At 44.2% G+C, this 19,868-nt stretch overlaps 2 long non-coding RNA genes across 3 annotated transcripts; both read left to right on the plus strand.

Annotated features, from left to right (window-relative positions):
- The first annotated feature begins 6,254 nt into the window (after positions 1-6,254).
- On the plus strand, positions 6,255-10,781 carry LOC117414425 (uncharacterized). 2 transcript variants are annotated; one of them, XR_009328124.1, is made up of 3 exons: positions 6,255-7,130; positions 9,292-9,630; positions 10,263-10,781. It is a non-coding gene; the product is annotated as an uncharacterized LOC117414425 (long non-coding RNA). The 2 variants fall into 2 exon arrangements; XR_009328123.1 differs by lacking the exon at positions 6,255-7,130 and having other exon boundaries at positions 7,971-9,630.
- A 3,677-nt stretch (positions 10,782-14,458) lies between these two features.
- On the plus strand, positions 14,459-19,710 carry LOC131736419 (uncharacterized). Its single transcript, XR_009328120.1, has 4 exons — positions 14,459-15,885; positions 16,301-16,406; positions 18,567-18,943; positions 19,246-19,710. It is a non-coding gene; the product is annotated as an uncharacterized LOC131736419 (long non-coding RNA).
- The last annotated feature ends 158 nt before the right edge of the window (positions 19,711-19,868 follow it).

Consider the following 19,868-nt stretch of genomic DNA (forward strand, 5'->3'; position numbering starts at 1 on the left):
TACTGTGTGGACGTTTCCCTTCTTCATGGCTCCATGCAGCATCCTGTCACACAACAAGCCCTGAAAGGGGATCTATACATATTTATTCTCAATCACCAGGCAGTAATCGCAGCTACAATACAGACACACAACGTGTCACTTTTATTGGCTGGAACTTTAAACTACGACTAGAAGCCTCTGAAGCCTTTTCATGGCCCTCCACCTGTCCTTGATCAGAACGCTGTCCTTCCTCTAAGGGGTCGCTTTCCATGCTAATCTTCCGTTTCCTCTGCAGAAAGGACAGGACAGTGTTCACAGAGCTCCCTTCACTCCCGCAAAGCCAAGACATCCAGGCTCTTGTGCTGCTTTGCTCCCCAGCGCCCGAGTGCTTGCTGGCAGTGCTGAGGCACGCTCACCCTGAACAGCAGCGCTAGCTTTGCCTATTGAGGAAGGCTTGGCGCTCCCGTTGGTTCATCAGTAATAATGATTTAGTGGAGACAGTACAGTGCTCGGGGGGGATGAAAGTTTACATCAGAATAGAAACTTTGCACAAAGTCAACCTGCTGGAAGTGGAATCATTTCTGCTGCGCAGCTTCAGATTCCACAGCTTGACGAGGAACACAATATAAAAAACACATGTTCCTCTGGAAGCCACACAGTTATTATATATATGATTAGTGTTAACACTCATAGCATTGACCTGGTATCCCTGGTATTTACCTCCGAGCCCTGCTGTGTAACAGGGGTGTTTCATAATCCCTCCTCTCTTCAGTGGCATGAAAGACTGCAACTGTGCAGTCAGCGCCAGGATTCTCAACTCCTGCAGTGCGACCTCTGACAAGGGAAGTGAACCTCATATACAAGGTTAGACAGCAAGGCAGTCACAAGCAGACAGGTGGTGCAGTGGGCTAGTTCACTAGCATGCTGTGCTGCTTACCTTGGGGGACTGAGTTCAAATCCAGGTGAGTTCCTCCTTTGTTTTCAAAGACTTGGTTAATTTCTTATATAAGACAATGAAAAAGCAGACTACTCCGTGGAAGTAAGATGGACTGGGTTCAAATCCAGGCGAGTTCTTTGCTTGTTTCAAAGAATGTGTTAATTGAGCTTATATATAGTGTGAACCAAAGCATTCCTGTGGGAGCTGGTGGCGCAGTGGCTATGCTGATGGCCTTCTCTCCCTGAAGTCGGTGGTTCGAATCCTGGTCCCGGAGGCGAGTTCCTGAGGTAAGTAATGCTGTTGGTTGTGAGTCATGGTGGTGGTTGTAAATCTGGGTGTTGACTGTAAGTAATGATGCAGGTTGTAACTAACGATGTTGGTTGTGTCTCCACAGACGGAGGAGGGCCGTGTGCCCTGAAGAGGAGCCAGAAGAGGATGAAGAGGGGGCTTGGGCCCCCGGCCGCGGGGGGAGTGGAAGACGGGGGTGTTGGTACCATGGGGGGGAGGAAAAGCAGGGAGGTGTAAACATGGGGGAGCAGGCAGGGATGTTACCTTGCCCTTTTGCCCTGCAATGGGCCTGCAATGATCAGCTGAGCGCTAGAGATGATTCTAGGACATAAGAGATCTTAACGCTCCCTGTCAGATGGCAGGGCAAAAGGAATATCCCTGCCTGCTCCCCCATGTTTACACCACCTCCTTCTTTTCCTCCTCTCTGGTACCAACACCCCCATCTTCCACTCCCCCCACAGCCGGGGGCCCCAGCCCCCTCTTCATCCTCTTCCGGCTCCTCTTCAGGGCACACTGCCCTCCTCCGTCTGTGGAGACACAACCAACATCGTTAGTTACAACCTGCATCATTACTTACAGTCAACACCCAGATTTACAACCACCACCATGACTCACAACCAACAGCATTACTTACCTCAGGAACTCGCCTCTGGGACCAGGATTCGAACCACCGTCTTCAGGGAGAGAAGGCCATCAGCATAGCCACTGCGCCACCAGCTCCCACAGGAATGCTTTGGTTCACACTATATATAAGCTCAATTAACACATTCTTTGAAACAAGCAAAGAACTCGCCTGGATTTGAACCCAGTCCATCTTACTTCCACGGAGTAGTCTGCTTTTTCATTGTCTTATATAAGAAATTAACCAAGTCTTTGAAAACAAACAAGGAACTCACCGGGATTTGATCCCAGTCCCCCAATGTGAACAGCACTGCATGCTAGTGAACAAGCCCACTGCACCACCTGTCTGCTCGTGACAACCCAGCTTTGCACAGAAGCCCTTATATCATCCTCTTTATATTATTTGTATGCTTAGACCACTGACCCCTTGTCCTGTTACGTAAACACAAATCTATCAAAATAGGTAAAGTGTTTGAAAATGAAAAGGAAACACCTGCCCCGGGTTTGAACCCGCTACCCAGGGAATCACGGGTCTCTGCTCTACCAACAGAGCTATCCCGCCGACTGGTGCTGATGTTGTTTGAAACACATTATTACATTGTGTGGTGAGGACCTGGGGGCTAAGAGGTGATTCTTAGCTGTTTAATTTGTGATGAACTGGATTCAAAACCAAACCTTATAAACAGGTAAGTTTAATAATATTTTTGAAATCAATAGATTAACACTTGTGCTTTACACGTGACTTGAACCAACAACCTTGGAAGTCAGAGTCCAGTGCTCTACCAACTGAGCCAGCCAGAGAGCTGCTTTTTCCTTCTGTCAAATGACCTCCAGTACATTAACTAATAATTTGTACAAAATGCAGATCATTGGAAATATCCAATAAAAGAGTCACTTCTATCAATCTGCAGCTTGGATTTGATCCCAGTCTCTCAAGGTAAAGAGCATTTAGGCACAGGGACCGCCCCCACTGCACCACCTAGCAGCTGTCCTTGATGTTAGGTTTACATTGCCTACAAGGCAAATTAACCAACTTGAATAAAAAAACTACCGTGAGCAGGGTTTGAACCACCAGCCCTGGAAATCAGGGCCCTGTACTCTACCAACTGAGCCATTCTGCCAGCTGTACCACTGCACTCATTTGTGACTTGAACTGGCCTAATGATCTGTACAACAGAGTTGATTACTGCCTTGAAAATATCCAATAAAAGGGTCACTTCTGTTGTATCTGACAGATTCAAACAAACAGACGCTGTGGAGAAACAAAACCAGCACACAACACAAGGCTTTAAACACAATTCTGGTGTTCATTTATCATTTCTCTTAATCAAAGGACATCAGTAATGCTGTGCCATTGCATTGTGGGTCTGGTTTCAAACTCAGTTCACATGCCCTGTGAGCTGGCTTTGAACCCAGACCTCCAAGGGGAAAGGCAGGAAGAGCTAGTGAACCAGCCCACTGCACCACCTAACTGCTTGTGACAGTCTAGCACTCTAACCTGGTATATGAGATTCAATTCCCTTGTCAGACCACACACACACACACACACACACACACACACACACACACACACACACACACACACACACACACACACACACACACACACACACACACACACACACACACACACACACACACACACACACACACACACACACACACACACACAGACAGAGTTGCATGCCACTGAAGAGAGGAGGGATTATCAAACCCAACCCTATTATACAGTAGCTCCATAAGCTAAATTAAACAATATTTCTGAGTAAATCGCCCTGGATAAGGAATCTGCTAAGAAATAAATAATAATAAATAGACAAAAAAGACTTAATTTCTTATATTATTTCTTAATCCAGAAGAAACACAATTACAACTTAAAAAAATAAATAAAAATCTGTGTTGAAGTATTTGTGTTGGGGTTGTTCATTTTAAATGCAGTGTGTTTACAATTACCAGTTCTAGATTAAACAGCAGAAATAATTTTACGGGCTTGCCAGACCCAAGAGCCTTTTCATTTCACAGGCTAGCAGCCCCTGGCCTTAAAAAAAGAAATGCTGCTGCTGTTCTCCTAGGTTCTGCTTTTATAAGCTGGCATCTCTGCATTGTTAACGAGCTTATTTTTATCAGAGCGATGTCATTTTTCACAGTTTTGGTCGCTCAGCTTTCACGGGCAGTTTCTCTTCCCAAGCTCCAGAGGTTTACAGTGAAAACTGCGAACGCTATCTTCACAAACAGCGACAGACGGGCCAATCGGGGCAGGGACGTCGCAAACGCGCTCGAGTCATGCGGAGCCGGCGCCACGGAGGCGCTCGGCTCCCTCCAGTGGACACGCAGCGGTACTGCAGTCGGGAGGCGCTGGAAGATTATTTGATGAATTCCTTACCGATGCGGCTATCTCGTGGAGAGAAAGTGGAACGGTTACGTCATGTCCTAAACAATCTGATTGGATAAAAGACAAGTCACATATTAAATGACTTCTGATTGGCGAACGCAGTTAGCGAATCAAAAGTTAGAAATGCGTTACCTAATTTGTATAGACCCTATAGCTGTCCAAGGTGCGCACCTGTTTAAAAATATACATTTATTATTAATAAAACATTTTTTAGTACACGTGTCCACGTCAGTATTTTAATAATATTATATTTTCATGCTTCTAGTGAAGAATTGTTTTACTGTCAGTCATATTTTAAAACGGGAGGTTTCGAAATAACCAAAGAAAACAACGATTCTAAACCGGAACGTGCCTGAAGGAATCAACTGTAGTTCTCTTTTATAGCGGTTTAAAATGTATCTGAAAGTATATACGGGTGTTTGCAATAATTTAATCACAGACGTAGAAATATAACCAAGATTCACGACGACCAATGTATTGATAGAGCAGTTATTTAAATAAAAGAGCAGCGTCAGTTTTGGAAATGTCACATTTTATATTTGTGTCAGTTTTTAGTTAAGTAAATTGGAAAACTACAAGCGGCGTGTATTTCAGTATGCTAACGTGACGTTTTTCAGCAGGTTTCATTTGATTTTATGAAGCAGAATTAGTTAACACTCAATTCAACCCCTCGACAGCAGTTCTACCAAATGTCCACACGAGGGCAGCATTGGCTAGGAAATGAAAGCTAAAGCCTCGTCTGTCTCCCTGAAGTTCGCTACCAATTGTAAAGAGCAGAGGACAGCTCAGCCGGAGGCGTGTGTCTGTGTGAAACGACTGTATTTCATGTGATAAGTTTGTGGAAGAAGGACGCCATGTGAGGAGGCGTTTGCTATTGTTTTACACAGACTACGAGGGACAGCGCTCGTTAAACCAGGTGAGTGCATCTCGTTTACTTTGTTTATTATTCAGTGCAGCGGTTGTTTTTGAATCCCGCATTTTTAATAACAAATGGCCGTCCGGACCCGCTTGTGACTGTTTGCTGAGTGGCTTTTAATAATGTGTTTGTCTTTGTGAGCTCTGATCAGCAGGGTGCGGTTTGACGGGGGTGTGATTCCCCCGGCTATATTGACTGGGGGTCATCTTTATTGTTTATAATCGCACGTTGTCATTGCATTTTAGCTCATGAGCATAATAATCTCAATCCCGTTTGAAATGACACTAAATGCATTTGCATGGTGGCAGATGAGGGATGTCACTTCACTCGAGGCTTGTGTACTGATGAAGATGTAGTTTCAGTGTTTAATGCTCATCCCCTCACTGTGTGTCTGTGTGTTCTTGTCTCTCTCCTGTCCTGTGAGGATGAAGATGTAGTTTCAGTGTTTAATGCTCATCCCCTCAATGTGTGTCTGTGTGTTCTTGTCTCTTGACAGGTCTGTGAGGATGAGAAGGTCTCCACAGTCTGGAGTCTGGTCTCTGACAGGCTCAACATACCTGTCAATCAACAGGGACTCCTCTACAAAGGCAAGGCGCTGGCAGGTAGGCTGAACAGCACAGCACAGCACAGCACAGCTCACCCCTCCTCTTACCCCTCGCCTCACCCCTCCTCTCACTCCTCGCCTCAAACCCGGGTCAGTGTGGCACAGCCTGCCTGCTCTTCTGAACAAACACTTCAGCCCTGCCGACGCAGTGAGAGTCTGGAGCAGCAACACAAGGTAACCTGAACACAATAAACACACACACACACACACACACACAGTGAGAGTCTGGAGCAGCTACACAAGGTAAATTGAACACAATAAACACAGACACTGCTACACACACACACACACACAGACACACACACACAGTGAGTCTGGAGCAGCTACACAAGATAAATTGAACACAATAAACACTGCTACACACACAATCCTAGCTGCAGCACATGCACACTATTATACAAACACACACAGACACAGCTGTACAGTGACACAGAGACGCACACACAATCACAGCTGCAGCACACACACTCTGAAATGCAGGTGTAGAGCAGCGTGTAGTTGTGACTCTGTCTCTCCCTCTGCCTCTCTCTCAGGATTACGAGCGGAGGCTGCGCTTGTTGAGCCTGGATGATATGGAGCGGCTGGCAACCTGCATGCTTCACCCTGAGGCTGTGGAGTGCATGGAGCTGTCCTTCCTGGACTGAGGAATACTGCTCTGCCCTCTCCACCTCTCCCCTCTCTTCTCCCCTCTCCCCTCTCTCCTCTCCTCTGTACTCTCTCCTCCCACTGTCCTCTTCTCTCCTTACTTTGTTTAAAAGAATAGAAGCACACCCAGTGAGCAAGGCATTGAGCAGCCCCACATCCCGCTTCACAATACCGCTACATATTGACTGACTGTTCGCATTGTGTGTGTTTGGTAAGACAAACCACATTTTCTACTTCTACTTTCTACGATTGGGCAAGTCAGCGGTTGTTTGATAACAGAACATAAAACATCACAGAGTGGGTTGAACTGCATTGCTGCAAACCAAGGCCCTTTAAAATGTGTACCTTCCCAGCTCAGGTATTGCTGAGGTAAAGAGACACTTCCTACAGGAGGACAGGACGTTGTCAAGGAGGGGATGTCGTCACGTGTCCTGAGGGCTTTCTTAAAAGCGTACGTTTTTACTGCCTTTTAGCTCTTGAGCATAATAATCTCAATCCCGTTTGAAATGACACTAAGTGCATTTGCATGGTGCAGATGAGGGATGTCGCTTCACTCGAGGCTTGTGTACTGATGAAGATGTAGTTTCAGTGTTTAATGCTTATCCCCTCAGTGTGTGTCTGTATGTTCTTGTCTCTTGACAGGTCTGTGAGGATGAGAAGGTCTCCACAGTCTGGAGTCTGGTCTCTGACAGGCTCAACATACCTGTCAATCAACAGGGACTCCTCTACAAAGGCAAGGCGCTGGCAGGTAGGCTGAACAGCACAGCACAGCACAGCACAGCACAGCACAGCACAGCACAGCTCAGCACTCAGTTAAAAAGGATGCATGTTATTCTACATATATCTATTAACAGTAACACCTGCAAACAAAGTGTTTTCAGTCTTTTATCATCATTGAGTTGCATGAAGTGTTTTAACCCTATGCTGCCTACGGGGAATAAACATATCCGGTCATAAACATGAACACTTTCTGTTTAAACACTTGTAGTTTTGGAACCTTAAATCAGAAATGAAAACCCAATACACCTACAGAAAGGCATTAAGTAGATCTTTCCATTGATGTAATTTATTTTGTTGTGGGGTGATTTTATTTTCATATGAGCTACACCTCCCAAAAAATTATCGAAATATGAAAAATAATAAATAATATTTTTAAAAATGGTCAATTTCAACCTCTTTCCAAGTGTTATATAAAAAAAACAAACTTAAAGAGTATATTGTAGCTGCACAATTTTCCAAGGAATTCAAATCTGAAATCAGAATTGAAGTATCTTGAACAGTTGCAGAGCTAGATAAGGTTTTGCAATGCCTAGTATTTTACAAAAATCAACCTCCGAAATGGCAAAGGCAGACCAGGGTTAAAACTTGGCAAAAAGTGAGACTGGAAACACTATTGCCCTGTTTGAGATACAATTATATTTCAGTACAAAAATAAAGAAACAACACACAAGTTATCAAGTAAAATGTTTAATTTTTTTATTTGAAAAAAAAAGTATATTACAAATAAAACTTTGAAATTAAGAATTTTATTTGGGAGGGAGGGAGACAAAAAAAATAAAACCTTCCACATTGTGCTGTATATATTTATTATCAAAACTACCCTGCAGTTGAAGTGCAGGGCTGGGGCTCCTCCAAACCACTCTCCTCCTCATCCTCCTGCAGCAGCTCTTCATCAAGGAGGTCAGCCTCCATGGTGTACATGCCCTCGATCTCTTCCTCAGTCAGGGCCCTCCTCCTCTTCAGTGACTGAACCACATGCTAGAGCTGATTGTCTCCATCCATTTTCTGGCTTACACACACCCACATAAAACATTAAAATAAATACCAATTAATAATAATAATAATAATAATAATAATAATATTAATACTAATATTAAAATTCTGCTCCATCCTTTTTCACACACATAAAAAAGTAAACAAGTAATAAAATACATGGCTAAATAATAATAGTGACAACAGCTAAATAATGTTTTCTGTTCTTTACACACAGTAAACGAGTAATAAAATACATGGCTAAATAATAACTCCAGCTAAATGTCTTTGTTTTTTACATAGGCTACATACACAACGTAAAAATAAAAACTAAACAAGGTGTTTTCCTCATTCTTTTACACATCGAATAAAAAAAGTTAAAAAATAATAGATGCATAATTAAATAATAATAACGACTACAGAGAAATAACGAATCGACTAGAAAAAGTAAAACACAGACGTACACAAACGCCTAACTTTGCATCACATGCGATAGACCTGTTAGTTTTGCCTTCTCTCCTGAGGAAAAACAAGTCTAAAATAAAAACGTATGTGAAACTAACTATAAGAAAGATGTTTAAAAAAACAAACAAACAAACAAAACGAAACGTGGTGTTGGTACAGTAGCTCCTCTCGTCTACAGCGGTCATGAAGTTAGCCCTGCCCAGCAAGCAAGCGAGCACACGAGAGACACAGAGAAAACAAAACAAAAATAAACACTGCAGATGTACTCGGCACAAAAAAACAATATCAAGTTGAAAAAAAAACCAACAACAATATGGTTAATTAGCCCAAGTACCTCCCGTTTAGATGATATGTAGATTAGCACTCTTGGGATTGTAAAACTGGAGATACAGAGCTTCGACTCTGCTGTGCACTCAGTCACAATGGCGCCAGCAGAGACTCGCCCTTGTAATCAAAATATTATATGTCCCGCCCACCCTAGCCCTAAACCAATGGTATCATGACAAGCCCCGTAGTCATGGCTATGACTCATACTTTAAAAAAACAAAATTGCTGATTGGACGGCAGAGATATGACGTGTTTTGTCATCGTAACAAAAGTTATGAAATTACACCGAGTCAGCAGCTAAGAGTTAATCTACCTGGTCTTGAATCTCTCCTGTTTCTCCCCCTCCCTCTCTCTCTCTCTCTCAGATGAGCACAGACTGTCACACGACTCCATCGCTCCCGATTCCAAGCTGAACTCGTTGTGACGCCCCCAACAGAGAAAGTGTCACCCGAGCAAGAACAGCACTCCGTGTCACCCCTCCTCTCAGACCTCACCCCTCACCCTCGTCACACCCCTCCTCTCACCCCTCGCCTCACCCCTCCTGTCACCCCTCGCCCTTCCTCTCACCCCTCGTCTCGCCCCTCCTCTCACACCTCCTCTCACGCCTCGCCTCACCCCGGGTCAGTGTGGCACAGCCTGTCTGCTCTTCTGAACAAACACTTCAGCCCTGCCGACGCAGTGAGAGTCTGGAGCAGCAACACAAGGTAACCTGAACACAGTAAACACACACACTGCTATATACACACACACACACAGACACACAGTGAGAGTCTGGAGCAGCTACACAAGGTAACCTGAATACAATAAAAACACACACTGCTATATACACACACACACACACACACACACAGTGAGAGTCTGGAGCAGCTACACGAGGTAACCTGAACACAATAAACACACACACACACACACAGTGAGAGTCTGGAGCAGCTACACGAGGTAACCTGAACACAATAAACACACACACACACACACAGTGAGAGTCTGGAGCAGCTACACGAGGTAACCTGAACACAATAAACACACACTGCTATATATACACACACACACAGACACACAGTGAGAGTCTGGAGCAGCTACACAAGGTAACCTGAACACAATAAACACACACACAAACAGACACACGCAGTGAGAGGCTGGAGCAGCTACACAAGATAAATTGAACACAATAAACACTGCTACACACACAATCCTAGCTGCAGCACATGCACAATGTTATACAGACACACACAGACACAGCTGTACAGTGACACAGAGATGCACACACACTCTGAAATGCAGGTGTAGAGCAGCGTGTAGTTGTGACTCTGTGTCTCTCCCTCTGCCTCTCTCTCAGGATTACGAGCGGAGGCTGTGCTTGTTGAGCCTGGATGATATGGAGCGGCTGGCGACCCGCATGCTTCACCCTGAGGCTGGGGAGTGCATGGAGCTGTCCTTCCTGGACTGAGGAATACTGCTGCTGCCCTCTCCACCTCTCCCCTCTCCACCCTCTTCTCCTCCCCCTCTCCCCTCTCTCTCCTCTCCTCTTTACTCTCTGCTCCCCCTCTCCTCTCCTTACTTTGTTTAAAAGAATAGAAGCACACCCAGTGAGCAAGGCATTGAGCAGCCCCACATCCCGCTTCACAATACCGCTACATATTGACTGACTGTTCGCATCGTGTGTGTTTGGTAAGACAAACCACATTTTCTCCTTTCTGCTATTTTAAAAGGAGCCCAGTTTGGTGCAGGAGGCTTGTGGGTAACAGAGTGTGTTTTTGCTGGGGACTGCAGCCCTTCCATTACCATTGCTCGTAGAGGGGAGATTGTTTTACTTTCAAGCCTTTTTCTTTAATAAATCCGGACGTTTGGAAATACATACTGTGTGGACGTTTCCCTTCTTCATGGCTCCATGCAGCATCCTGTCACACAACAAGCCCTGAAAGGGGATCTATACATATTTATTCTCAATCACCAGGCAGTAATCGCAGCTACAATACAGACACACAACGTGTCACTTTTATTGGCTGGAACTTTAAACTACGACTAGAAGCCTCTGAAGCCTTTTCATGGCCCTCCACCTGTCCTTGATCAGAACGCTGTCCTTCCTCTAAGGGGTCGCTTTCCATGCTAATCTTCCGTTTCCTCTGCAGAAAGGACAGGACAGTGTTCACAGAGCTCCCTTCACTCCCGCAAAGCCAAGACATCCAGGCTCTTGTGCTGCTTTGCTCCCCAGCGCCCGAGTGCTTGCTGGCAGTGCTGAGGCACGCTCACCCTGAACAGCAGCGCTAGCTTTGCCTATTGAGGAAGGCTTGGCGCTCCCGTTGGTTCATCAGTAATAATGATTTAGTGGAGACAGTACAGTGCTCGGGGGGGATGAAAGTTTACATCAGAATAGAAACTTTGCACAAAGTCAACCTGCTGGAAGTGGAATCATTTCTGCTGCGCAGCTTCAGATTCCACAGCTTGACGAGGAACACAATATAAAAAACACATGTTCCTCTGGAAGCCACACAGTTATTATATATATGATTAGTGTTAACACTCATAGCATTGACCTGGTATCCCTGGTATTTACCTCCGAGCCCTGCTGTGTAACAGGGGTGTTTCATAATCCCTCCTCTCTTCAGTGGCATGAAAGACTGCAACTGTGCAGTCAGCGCCAGGATTCTCAACTCCTGCAGTGCGACCTCTGACAAGGGAAGTGAACCTCATATACAAGGTTAGACAGCAAGGCAGTCACAAGCAGACAGGTGGTGCAGTGGGCTAGTTCACTAGCATGCTGTGCTGCTTACCTTGGGGGACTGAGTTCAAATCCAGGTGAGTTCCTCCTTTGTTTTCAAAGACTTGGTTAATTTCTTATATAAGACAATGAAAAAGCAGACTACTCCGTGGAAGTAAGATGGACTGGGTTCAAATCCAGGCGAGTTCTTTGCTTGTTTCAAAGAATGTGTTAATTGAGCTTATATATAGTGTGAACCAAAGCATTCCTGTGGGAGCTGGTGGCGCAGTGGCTATGCTGATGGCCTTCTCTCCCTGAAGTCGGTGGTTCGAATCCTGGTCCCGGAGGCGAGTTCCTGAGGTAAGTAATGCTGTTGGTTGTGAGTCATGGTGGTGGTTGTAAATCTGGGTGTTGACTGTAAGTAATGATGCAGGTTGTAACTAACGATGTTGGTTGTGTCTCCACAGACGGAGGAGGGCCGTGTGCCCTGAAGAGGAGCCAGAAGAGGATGAAGAGGGGGCTTGGGCCCCCGGCCGCGGGGGGAGTGGAAGACGGGGGTGTTGGTACCATGGGGGGGAGGAAAAGCAGGGAGGTGTAAACATGGGGGAGCAGGCAGGGATGTTACCTTGCCCTTTTGCCCTGCAATGGGCCTGCAATGATCAGCTGAGCGCTAGAGATGATTCTAGGACATAAGAGATCTTAACGCTCCCTGTCAGATGGCAGGGCAAAAGGAATATCCCTGCCTGCTCCCCCATGTTTACACCACCTCCTTCTTTTCCTCCTCTCTGGTACCAACACCCCCATCTTCCACTCCCCCCACAGCCGGGGGCCCCAGCCCCCTCTTCATCCTCTTCCGGCTCCTCTTCAGGGCACACTGCCCTCCTCCGTCTGTGGAGACACAACCAACATCGTTAGTTACAACCTGCATCATTACTTACAGTCAACACCCAGATTTACAACCACCACCATGACTCACAACCAACAGCATTACTTACCTCAGGAACTCGCCTCCAGGACCAGGATTCGAACCACCGTCTTCAGGGAGAGAAGGCCATCAGCATAGCCACTGCGCCACCAGCTCCCACAGGAATGCTTTGGTTCACACTATATATAAGCTCAATTAACACATTCTTTGAAACAAGCAAAGAACTCGCCTGGATTTGAACCCAGTCCATCTTACTTCCACGGAGTAGTCTGCTTTTTCATTGTCTTATATAAGAAATTAACCAAGTCTTTGAAAACAAACAAGGAACTCACCGGGATTTGATCCCAGTCCCCCAATGTGAACAGCACTGCATGCTAGTGAACAAGCCCACTGCACCACCTGTCTGCTCGTGACAACCCAGCTTTGCACAGAAGCCCTTATATCATCCTCTTTATATTATTTGTATGCTTAGACCACTGACCCCTTGTCCTGTTACGTAAACACAAATCTATCAAAATAGGTAAAGTGTTTGAAAATGAAAAGGAAACACCTGCCCCGGGTTTGAACCCGCTACCCAGGGAATCACGGGTCTCTGCTCTACCAACAGAGCTATCCAGCTGACTGGTGCTGATGTTGTTTGAAACACATTATTACATTGTGTGGTGAGGACCTGGGGGCTAAGAGGTGATTCTTAGCTTTGTTTAATTTGTGATGAACTGGATTCAAAACCAAACCTTATAAACAGGTAAGTTTAATAATATTTTTGAAATCAATAGATTAACACTTGTGCTTTACATGTGACTTGAACCAACAACCTTGGAAGTCAGAGTCCAGTGCTCTACCAACTGAGCCAGCCAGAGAGCTGCTTTTTCCTTCTGTCAAATGACCTCCAGTACATTAACTAATAATTTGTACAAAATGCAGATCATTGGAAATATCCAATAAAAGAGTCACTTCTATCAATCTGCAGCTTGGATTTGATCCCAGTCTCTCAAGGTAAAGAGCATTTAGGCACAGGGACCGCCCCCACTGCACCACCTAGCAGCTGTCCTTGATGTTAGGTTTACATTGCCTACAAGGCAAATTAACCAACTTGAATAAAAAAACTACCGTGAGCAGGGTTTGAACCACCAGCCCTGGAAATCAGGGCCCTGTACTCTACCAACTGAGCCATTCTGCCAGCTGTACCACTGCACTCATTTGTGACTTGAACTGGCCTAATGATCTGTACAACAGAGTTGATTACTGCCTTGAAAATATCCAATAAAAGGGTCACTTCTGTTGTATCTGACAGATTCAAACAAACAGACGCTGTGGAGAAACAAAACCAGCACACAACACAAGGCTTTAAACACAATTCTGGTGTTCATTTATCATTTCTCTTAATCAAAGGACATCAGTAATGCTGTGCCATTGCATTGTGGGTCTGGTTTCAAACTCAGTTCACATGCCCTGTGAGCTGGCTTTGAACCCAGACCTCCAAGGGGAAAGGCAGGAAGAGCTAGTGAACCAGCCCACTGCACCACCTAACTGCTTGTGACAGTCTAGCACTCTAACCTGGTATATGAGATTCAATTCCCTTGTCAGACCACACACACACACACACACACACACACACACACACACACACACACACACACACACACACACACACACACACACACACACACACACACACACACACACACACACACACACACAGACAGAGTTGCATGCCACTGAAGAGAGGAGGGATTATCAAACCCAACCCTATTATACAGTAGCTCCATAAGCTAAATTAAACAATATTTCTGAGTAAATCGCCCTGGATAAGGAATCTGCTAAGAAATAAATAATAATAAATAGACAAAAAAGACTTAATTTCTTATATTATTTCTTAATCCAGAAGAAACACAATTACAACTTAAAAAAATAAATAAAAATCTGTGTTGAAGTATTTGTGTTGGGGTTGTTCATTTTAAATGCAGTGTGTTTACAATTACCAGTTCTAGATTAAACAGCAGAAATAATTTTACGGGCTTGCCAGACCCAAGAGCCTTTTCATTTCACAGGCTAGCAGCCCCTGGCCTTAAAAAAAGAAATGCTGCTGCTGTTCTCCTAGGTTCTGCTTTTATAAGCTGGCATCTCTGCATTGTTAACGAGCTTATTTTTATCAGAGCGATGTCATTTTTCACAGTTTTGGTCGCTCAGCTTTCACGGGCAGTTTCTCTTCCCAAGCTCCAGAGGTTCACAGTGAAAACTGCGAACGCTATCTTCACAAACAGCGACAGACGGGCCAATCGGGGCAGGGACGTCGCAAACGCGCTCGAGTCATGCGGAGCCGGCGCCACGGAGGCGCTCGGCTCCCTCCAGTGGACACGCAGCGGTACTGCAGTCGGGAGGCGCTGGAAGATTATTTGATGAATTCCTTACCGATGCGGCTATCTCGTGGAGAGAAAGTGGAACGGTTACGTCATGTCCTAAACAATCTGATTGGATAAAAGACAAGTCACATATTAAATGACTTCTGATTGGCGAACGCAGTTAGCGAATCAAAAGTTAGAAATGCGTTACCTAATTTGTATAGACCCTATAGCTGTCCAAGGTGCGCACCTGTTTAAAAATATACATTTATTATTAATAAAACATTTTTTAGTACACGTGTCCACGTCAGTATTTTAATAATATTATATTTTCATGCTTCTAGTGAAGAATTGTTTTACTGTCAGTCATATTTTAAAACGGGAGGTTTCGAAATAACCAAAGAAAACAACGATTCTAAACCGGAACGTGCGTGAAGGAATCAACTGTAGTTCTCTTTTATAGCGGTTTAAAATGTATCTGAAAGTATATACGGGTGTTTGCAATAATTTAATCACAGACGTAGAAATATAACCAAGATTCACGACGACCATTGTATTGATAGAGCAGTTGTTTAAATAAAAGAGCAGCGTCAGTTTTGGAAATGTCACATTTTATATTTGTGTCAGTTTTTAGTTAAGTGTATGGAAAACTACAAGCGGCGTGTATTTCAGTATGCTAACGTGACGTTTTTCAGCAGGTTTCATTTGATTTTATGAAGCAGAATTAGTTAACACTCAATTCAACCCCTCGACAGCAGTTCTACCAAATGTCCACACGAGGGCAGCATTGGATAGGAAATGAAAGCTAAAGCCTCGTCTGTCTCCCTGAAGTTCGCTACCAATTGTAAAGAGCAGAGGACAGCTCAGCCGGAGGCGTGTGTCTGTGTGAAACGACTGTATTTCATGTGATAAGTTTGTGGAAGAAGGACGCCATGTGAGGAGGCGTTTGCTATTGTTTTACACAGACTACGAGGGACAGCGCTCGTTAAACCAGGTGAGTGCATCTCGTTTACTTTGTTTATTATTCAGTGCAGCGGTTGTTTTTGAATCCCGCATTTTTAATAACAAATGGCCGTCCGGACCCGCTTGTGACTGTTTGCTGAGTGGCTTTTAATAATGTGTTTGTCTTTGTGAGCTCTGATCAGCAGGGTGCGGTTTGACGGGGGTGTGATTCCCCCGGCTATATTGACTGGGGGTCATCTTTATTGTTTATAATCGCACGTTGTCATTGCATTTTAGCTCATGAGCATAATAATCTCAATCCCGTTTGAAATGACACTAAATGCATTTGCATGGTGGCAGATGAGGGATGTCACTTCACTCGAGGCTTGTGTACTGATGAAGATGTAGTTTCAGTGTTTAATGCTCATCCCCTCACTGTGTGTCTGTGTGTTCTTGTCTCTTGACAGGTCTGTGAGGATGAGAAGGTCTCCACAGTCTGGAGTCTGGTCTCTGACAGGCTCAACATACCTGTCAATCAACAGGGACTCCTCTACAAAGGCAAGGCGCTGGCAGGTAGGCTGAACAGCACAGCACAGCACAGCACAGCTCAGCACTCCGTTAAAAAGGATGCATGTTATTCTACATATATCTATTAACAGTAACACCTGCAAACAAAGTGTTTTCAATCTTTTATCATCATTGAGTTGCATGAAGTGTTTTAACCCTATGCTGCCTACGGGGAATAAACATATCCGGTCATAAACATGAACACTTTCTGTTTAAACACTTGTAGTTTTGGAACCTTAAATCAGAAATGAAAACCCAATACACCTACAGAAAGGCATTAAGTAGATCTTTCCATTGATGTAATTTATTTTGTTGTGGGGTGATTTTATTTTCATATGAGCTACACCTCCCAAAAAATTATCGAAATATGAAAAATAATAAATAATATTTTTAAAAATGGTCAATTTCAACCTCTTTCCAAGTGTTATATAAAAAAAACAAACTTAAAGAGTATATTGTAGCTGCACAATTTTCCAAGGAATTCAAATCTGAAATCAGAATTGAAGTATCTTGAACAGTTGCAGAGCTAGATAAGGTTTTGCAATGCCTAGTATTTTACAAAAATCAACCTCCGAAATGGCAAAGGCAGACCAGGGTTAAAACTTGGCAAAAAGTGAGACTGGAAACACTATTGCCCTGTTTGAGATACAATTATATTTCAGTACAAAAATAAAGAAACAACACACAAGTTATCAAGTAAAATGTTTAATTTTTTTATTTGAAAAAAAAAGTATATTACAAATAAAACTTTGAAATTAAGAATTTTATTTGGGAGGGAGGGAGACAAAAAAAATAAAACCTTCCATATTGTGCTGTATATATTTATTATCAAAACTACCCTGCAGTTGAAGTGCTGGACTGGGGCTCCTCCAGATCACTCTCCTCCTCATCCTCCTGCAGCAGCTCTTCATCAGGGAGGTCCTCCTCCATGGCGTACATGCCCTCGATCTCTTCCTCAGTCAGGGCCCTCCTCCTCTTCAGTGACTGAACCACATGCTAGAGCTGATTGTCTCCATCCATTTTCTGGCTTACACACACCCACATAAAACATTAAAATAAATACCAATTAATAATAATAATAATAATAATAATAATAATAATAATAATAATAATAATAATAATAATATTAATACTAATATTAAAATTCTGCTCCATCCTTTTTCACACACATAAAAAAGTAAACAAGTAATAAAATACATGGCTAAATAATAATAGTGACAACAGCTAAATAATGTTTTCTGTTCTTTACACACAGTAAACGAGTAATAAAATACATGGCTAAATAATAACTCCAGCTAAATGTCTTTGTTTTTTACATAGGCTACATACACAACGTAAAAATAAAAACTAAACAAGGTGTTTTCCTCATTCTTTTACACATCGAATAAAAAAAGTTAAAAAATAATAGATGCATAATTAAATAATAATAACGACTACAGAGAAATAATGAATCGACTAGAAAAAGTAAAACACAGACGTACACAAACGCCTAACTTTGCATCACATGCGATAGACCTGTTAGTTTTGCCTTCTCTCCTGAGGAAAAACAAGTCTAAAATAAAAACGTATGTGAAACTAACTATAAGAAAGATGTTTAAAAAAACAAACAAACAAAACGAAACGTGGTGTTGGTACAGTAGCTCCTCTCGTCTACAGCAGTCATGAAGTTAGCCCTGCCCAGCAAGCAAGCGAGCACACGAGAGACACAGAGAAAACAAAACAAAAATAAACACTGCAGATGTACTCAGCACAAAAAAACAATATCAAGTTGAAAAAAAAAACAACAACAATATGGTTAATTAGCCCAAGTACCTCCCGTTTAGATGATATGTAGATTAGCACTCTTGGGATTGTAAAACTGGAGATACAGAGCTTCGACTCTGCTGTGCACTCAGTCACAATGGCGCCAGCAGAGACTCGCCCTTGTAATCAAAATATTATATGTCCCGCCCACCCTAGCCCTAAACCAATGGTATCATGACAAGCCCCGTAGTCATGGCTATGACTCATACTTTAAAAAAACAAAATTGCTGATTGGACGGCAGAGATATGACGTGTTTTGTCATCGTAACAAAAGTTATGAAATTACACCGAGTCAGCAGCTAAGAGTTAATCTACCTGGTCTTGAATCTCTCCTGTTTCTCCCCCTCCCTCTCTCTCTCTCAGATGAGCACAGACTGTCACATGACTCCATCGCTCCCGATTCCAAGCTGAACTCGTTGTGACGCCCCCAACAGAGAAAGTGTCACCCGAGCAAGAACAGCACTCCGTGTCACCCCTCCTCTCAGACCTCACCCCTCACCCTCGCCTCACCCCTCCTGTCACACCTCACCCCTCGCCACACCCCTCCTCTCACACCTCACCCCTCCTCTCACCCCTCGCCTCAACCCTCCTGTCACCCCTCGCCCCTCCTCTCACCCCTCGCCTAACCCCTCCTCTCATGCCTCGCCTCACCCCGGGTCAGTGTGGCACAGCCTGCCTGCTCTTCTGAACAAACACTTCAGCCCTGCCGACGCAGTGAGAGTCTGGAGCAGCAACACAAGGTAACCTGAACACAATAAACACACACACTGCTATATACACACACACACACAAACAGACACACACACACACAGTGAGAGTCTGGAGCAGCTACACAAGGTAACCTGAACACAATAAACACTGCTACACACACACAATCCTAGCTGCAGCACATGCACAGTGTTATACAGACACACACAGACACAGTTGTACAGTGACACAGAGACGCACACACAATCACAGCTGCAGCACACACACTCTGAAATGCAGGTGTAGTGCAGCGTGTAGTTGTGACTCTGTGTCTCTCCCTCTGCCTCTCTCTCAGGATTACGAGCGGAGGCTGCGCTTATTGAGCCTGGATGATATGGAGCGGCTGGCGACCTGCATGCTTCACCCTGAGGCAATGGGGAGTGCATGGAGCTGTCCTTCCTGGACTGAGCAATACTGCTGCTGCCCTCTCCACCTCTCCCCTCTCTCCTCCCCCTCTCCTTACTTTGTTTAAAAGAATAGAAGCACACCCAGTGAGCAAGGTATTGAGCAGCCCCACATCCCGCTTCACAATACCGCTACATATTGACTGACTGTTCGCATTGTGTGTGTTTGGTAAGACAAACCACATTTTCTCCTTTCTGCTATTTTAAAAGGAGCCCAGTTTGGTGCAGGAGGCTTGTGGGTAACAGAGTGTGTTTTTGCTGGGGACTGCAGCCCTTCCATTACCATTGCTCGTAGAGGGGAGATTGTTTTACTTTCAAGCCTTTTTCTTTAATAAATCCGGACGTTTGGAAATACATACTGTGTGGACGTTTCCCTTCTTCATGGCTCCATGCAGCATCCTGTCACACAACAAGCCCTGAAAGGGGATCTATACATATTTATTCTCAATCACCAGGCAGTAATCGCAGCTACAATACAGACACACAACGTGGCACTTTTATTGGCTGAAACTTT

Source organism: Acipenser ruthenus, unplaced genomic scaffold (genome assembly GCF_902713425.1).
Source record: "Acipenser ruthenus unplaced genomic scaffold, fAciRut3.2 maternal haplotype, whole genome shotgun sequence".
NCBI classification, from domain to species: domain Eukaryota; kingdom Metazoa; phylum Chordata; class Actinopteri; order Acipenseriformes; family Acipenseridae; genus Acipenser; species Acipenser ruthenus.